Raw genomic sequence first — 6303 nt, 5'->3', positions numbered from 1 at the left:
TGCCTCGCAGGCGTTCCGTAATAATGTCAGCCAAACTGAGCACACGCACGAGCTTAATGCTGCATCTGACTGTGAAGACATCTGCGAAGTGATTTTGCATCTCGTACAGTCGTCTATAACTCGTCGTTTTACGCAGGAATGAAGACTTCGGGTTGAGCGCGCCACGACATTGCTCTCGCGTCTGCAGTGCCTCGCCGGCGTTCCGCAATATTTTAAGCCAAACTGAGCACACGCACGAGCTTGATACTGCATCTGAGTGTAAAGAAGACATCTGCGAATTGATGTTGCATCTCGTAGAGTCGTCTATATCTCGTCGTTTTACGCAGGAATAAATACTTCGGGTTGAGCGCGCCATGACAATGCGCTCGCGCCTGCAGGGCCTCGCAGGCGTTCCGTAATAGTTTTAGCCAAACGGAGCACACGCACGAGCGTGATACTGCATCTGAATGCAAAGAAGACATCTGCGAAGTGATTTTGCATCTCGTAGAGCCGTCTATAACTCGTCGTTTTAAGCACGAATGAAGACTTCAGATTGAGCGCGCCACGACATTGCGCTCGCGTCTGCAGGGCCTCGCCGGCGTTCCGTAATAGTGTGAGCCAAACTGAGCACACACACGAGCTTGATGCAGCATCTGAATGTAAAGAAGATATCTGCGAAGCGATTTTGCATCTCGTAGAGCCATCTATAATTCGTCGTTTTACGCAGGAATGAATACTTCAGATTGAGCGCGCCACGACATTGCGCTCGCGTCTGCAGGGCTTCGCCGGCGTTCCGTAATAGTGTGAGCCAAACTGAGCACACACACGAGCTTGATGCTGCATCTGACTTTAAAGACATCTGCGAAGTGATTTTGCATTCGTAGAGTCGTCTATAACTCGTCGTTTTACTCAGCAATGAAGACTTCAGATTGAGCGCGCCACGACATTGCGCTCGCGTCTGCAGGGCCTCGCAGGCGCACCGTAATAGTTTAAGCCAAACTGAGCACACGCACGAGCTTTATGCTGCATCTGAATGTAAAGAAGACATCTGCGAAGCGATTTTGCATCTCGTAGAGCCGTTTATAATTCGTCGTTTTACGCAGGAATGAAGACTTCAGATTGAGCACGCCACGACATTGCGCTCGCGTCTGAAGGGCCTCGCTGGCGTTCCGTAATAGTGTGAGCCAAACTGAGCACACGCACGAGCTTGATGCTGCATCTGATTGTAAAAACATCTGCGAAGTGATTTTGCATCTCGTAGAGTCGTTTATAACTCGTCGTTTTAGTCAGGAATGAAGACTTCAGATTGAGCGCGCCACGACATTGCGCTCGCGTCTGCAGGGCCTCGCAGGCGTTCCGTAATAGTTTAAGCCAAACTGAGCACACGCACGAGCTTTATGCTGCATCTGAATGTAAAGAAGACATCTGCGAAGCGATTTTGCATCTCGTAGAGCCGTCTATAATTCGTCGTTTTACGCAGGAATGAAGACTTCAGATTGAGCACGCCACGACATTGCGCTCGCGTCTGAAGGGCCTCGCTGGCGTTCCGTAATAGTGTGAGCCAAACTGAGCACACACACGAGCTTGATGCTGCATCTGACTGTAAAGACATCTGCGGAGTGATTTTGCATTCGTAGAGTCGTCTACAACTCGTCGTTTTACTCAGCAATGAAGAATTCAGATTGAGCGCGCCACGACATTGCGCTCGCGTCTGCTGGGCCTCGCAGGCGTTCCGTAATAGTTTAAGCCAAACTGAGCACACGCACGAGATTGATACTGCATCAGAGTGTAAAGATGACGTCTGCAAAGGGATTTTGTATCTCGTAGAGCCGTCTATAACTCGTCGTTTTAAGCACGAATGAAGACTTCAGATTGAGCGTGCCACGACATTGCGCTTGCGTCTGCAGGGCCTCGCCGGCGTTCCGTAATAGTGTGAGCCAAACTGAGCACACACACGAGCTTGATGCAGCATCTGAATGTAAAGAAGATATCTGCGAAGCGATTTTGCATCTCGTAGAGCCATCTATAATTCGTCGTTTTACGCAGGAATGAATACTTCAGATTGAGCGCGCCACGACATTGCGCTCGCGTCTGCAGTGCTTCGCCGGCGTTCCGTAATAGTGTGAGCCAAACTGAGCACACACACGAGCTTGATGCTGCATCTGACTTTAAAGACATCTGCGAAGTGATTTTGCATTCGTAGAGTCGTCTATAACTCGTCGTTTTACTCAGCAATGAAGACTTCAGATTGAGCGCGCCACGACATTGCGCTCGCGTCTGCAGGGCCTCGCAGGCGCTCCGTAATAGTTTAAGCCAAACTGAGCACACGCACGAGCTTTATGCTGCATCTGAATGTAAAGAAGACATCTGCGAAGCGATTTTGCATCTCGTAGAGCCGTTTATAATTCGTCGTTTTACGCAGGAATGAAGACTTCAGATTGAGCGCGCCACGACATTGCGCTCGCGTCTGCAGTGCCTCGCAGGCGTTCTGGAATAGTGTAAGCCAAACCGAGCACACGCACAAGCTTGATGCTGCATCTGATTGTAAAGACGACATCTGCGAAGTGATTTTGCATCTCGTAGAGTCGTTTATAACTCGTCGTTTTAGTCAGGAATGAAGACTTCAGATTGAGCGCGCCACGACATTGCGCTCGCGTCTGCAGGGCCTCGCAGGCGTTCCGTAATAGTTTAAGCCAAACTGAGCACACGCACGAGCTTTATGCTGCATCTGAATGTAAAGAAGACATCTGCGAAGCGATTTTGCATCTCGTAGAGCCGTCTATAATTCGTCGTTTTACGCAGGAATGAAGACTTCAGATTGAGCACGCCACGACATTGCGCTCGCGTCTGAAGGGCCTCGCTGGCGTTCCGTAATAGTGTGAGCCAAACTGAGCACACACACGAGCTTGATGCTGCATCTGACTGTAAAGACATCTGCGAAGTGATTTTGCATTCGTAGAGTCGTCTATACCTCGTCGTTTTACTCAGCAATGAAGAATTCAGATTGAGCGCGCCACGACATTGCGCTCGCGTCTGCTGGGCCTCGCAGGCGTTCCGTAATAGTTTAAGCCAAACTGAGCACACGCACGAGCTTGATACTGCATCTGAGTGTAAAGAAGACATCTGCGAATTGATGTTGCATCTCGTAGATTCGTCTATATCTCGTCGTTTTACGCAGGAATAAATACTTCGGGTTGAGCGCGCCATGACAATGCGCTCGCGCCTGCAGGGCCTCGCAGGCGTTCCGTAATAGTTTTAGCCAAACTGAGCACACGCACGAGCGTGATACTGCAGCTGAATGCAAAGAAGACATCTGCGAAGTGATTTTGCATCTCGTAGAGCCGTCTATAACTCGTCGTTTTAAGCAGGAATGAAGACTTCAGATTGAGCGCTCCACGAGCTTGCGCTCGCGTCTTCAGGGTCTCACAGGCGTTCCGTAATAGTTTAAGCCAAACTGAGCACACGCACGAGCTTGATGCTGCATCTGAATGTAAAGAAGACATCTGCGAAGTGATTTTGCATCTCGTATAGCAGTCTATAACTCGTCGTTTTACTCAGGAATGAAGACTTCAGATTGAGTGCGCCACGACATTGCGCTCGCGTCTGCACGGTCTCGCCGGCGTTCCGTAATAGTGTGAGCCAAACTGAGCACACACACGAGCTTGATGCAGCATCTGAATGTAAAGAAGACATCTGCGAAGCGATTTTGCATCTCGTAGAGCCGTCTATAATTCGTCGTTTTACGCAGGAATGAAGACTTCAGATTGAGCGCGCCACGACATTGCGTTTGCGTCTGCAGGGCCTCGCAGGCGTTCCGTAATAGTTTAAGCGAAACTGAGCTCACGCACGAGCTTGATGCTGCATCTGATTGTAAAAACATCTGCGAAGTGATTTTGCATCTCGTAGAGTCGTTTATAACTCGTCGTTTTAGTCAGGAATGAAGACTTCAGATTGAGCGCGCCACGACATTGCGCTCGCGTCTGCAGGGCCTCGCAGGCGTTCCGTAATAGTTTAAGCCAAACTGAGCACACGCACGAGCTTTATGCTGCATCTGAATGTAAAGAAGACATCTGCGAAGCGATTTTGCATCTCGTAGAGCCGTCTATAATTCGTCGTTTTACGCAGGAATGAAGACTTCAGATTGAGCACGCCACGACATTGCGCTCGCGTCTGCAGGGCTTCGCCGGCGTTCCGTAATAGTGTGAGCCAAACGGAGCACACACACGAGCTTGATGCTGCATCTGACTTTAAAGACATCTGCGAAGTGATTTTGCATTCGTAGAGCCGTTTATAATTCGTCGTTTTACGCAGGAATGAAGACTTCAGATTGAGCGCGCCACGACATTGCGCTCGCGTCTGCAGTGCCTCGCAGGCGTTCTGGAATAGTGTAAGCCAAACTGAGCACACGCACGAGGTTGATGCTGCATCTGATTGTAAAGACGACATCTGCGAAGTGATTTTGCATCTCGTAGAGTCGTTTATAACTCGTCGTGTTAGTCAGGAATGAAGACTTCAGATTGAGCGCGCCACGACATTGCGCTCGCGTCTGCAGGGCCTCGCAGGCATTCCGTAATAGTTTAAGCCAAACTGAGCACACGCACGAGCTTTATGCTGCATCTGAATGAAAAGAAGACATCTGCGAAGCGATTTTGCATCTCGTAGAGCCGTCTATAATTCGTCGTTTTACGCAGGAATGAAGACTTCAGATTGAGCACGCCACGACATTGCGCTCGCGTCTGAAGGGCCTCGCTGGCGTTCCGTAATAGTGTGAGCCAAACTGAGCACACGCACGAGCTTGATGCTGCATCTGATTGTAAAAACATCTGCGAAGTGATTTTGCATCTCGTAGAGTCGTTTATAACTCGTCGTTTTAGTCAGGAATGAAGACTTCAGATTGAGCGCGCCACGACATTGCGCTCGCGTCTGCAGGGCCTCGCAGGCGTTCCGTAATAGTTTAAGCCAAACTGAGCACACGCACGAGCTTTATGCTGCATCTGAATGTAAAGAAGACATCTGCGAAGCGATTTTGCATCTCGTAGAGCCGTCTATAATTCGTCGTTTTACGCAGGAATGAAGACTTCAGATTGAGCACGCCACGACATTGCGCTCGCGTCTGAAGGGCCTCGCTGGCGTTCCGTAATAGTGTGAGCCAAACTGAGCACACACACGAGCTTGATGCTGCATCTGACTGTAAAGACATCTGCGAAGTGATTTTGCATTCGTAGAGTCGTCTACAACTCGTCGTTTTACTCAGCAATGAAGAATTCAGATTGAGCGCGCCACGACATTGCGCTCGCGTCTGCTGGGCCTCGCAGGCGTTCCGTAATAGTTTAAGCCAAACTGAGCACACGCACGAGATTGATACTGCATCAGAGTGTAAAGATGACGTCTGCAAAGGGATTTTGTATCTCGTAGAGCCGTCTATAACTCGTCGTTTTAAGCACGAATGAAGACTTCAGATTGAGCGTGCCACGACATTGCGCTTGCGTCTGCAGGGCCTCGCCGGCGTTCCGTAATAGTGTGAGCCAAACTGAGCACACACACGAGCTTGATGCAGCATCTGAATGTAAAGAAGATATCTGCGAAGCGATTTTGCATCTCGTAGAGCCATCTATAATTCGTCGTTTTACGCAGGAATGAATACTTCAGATTGAGCGCGCCACGACATTGCGCTCGCGTCTGCAGTGCTTCGCCGGCGTTCCGTAATAGTGTGAGCCAAACTGAGCACACACACGAGCTTGATGCTGCATCTGACTTTAAAGACATCTGCGAAGTGATTTTGCATTCGTAGAGTCGTCTATAACTCGTCGTTTTACTCAGCAATGAAGACTTCAGATTGAGCGCGCCACGACATTGCGCTCGCGTCTGCAGGGCCTCGCAGGCGCTCCGTAATAGTTTAAGCCAAACTGAGCACACGCACGAGCTTTATGCTGCATCTGAATGTAAAGAAGACATCTGCGAAGCGATTTTGCATCTCGTAGAGCCGTTTATAATTCGTCGTTTTACGCAGGAATGAAGACTTCAGATTGAGCGCGCCACGACATTGCGCTCGCGTCTGCAGTGCCTCGCAGGCGTTCTGGAATAGTGTAAGCCAAACCGAGCACACGCACAAGCTTGATGCTGCATCTGATTGTAAAGACGACATCTGCGAAGTGATTTTGCATCTCGTAGAGTCGTTTATAACTCGTCGTTTTAGTCAGGAATGAAGACTTCAGATTGAGCGCGCCACGACATTGCGCTCGCGTCTGCAGGGCCTCGCAGGCGTTCCGTAATAGTTTAAGCCAAACTGAGCACACGCACGAGCTTTATGCTGCATCTGAATGT

Source organism: Amblyomma maculatum, chromosome 1 (genome assembly GCF_055883805.1).
Source record: "Amblyomma maculatum isolate TAMU_Amacu chromosome 1, ASM5588380v1, whole genome shotgun sequence".
In the NCBI taxonomy this organism is placed as follows: Eukaryota; Metazoa; Arthropoda; class Arachnida; order Ixodida; family Ixodidae; genus Amblyomma; species Amblyomma maculatum.
Note: the sequence above shows the minus strand (reverse complement) of the source record.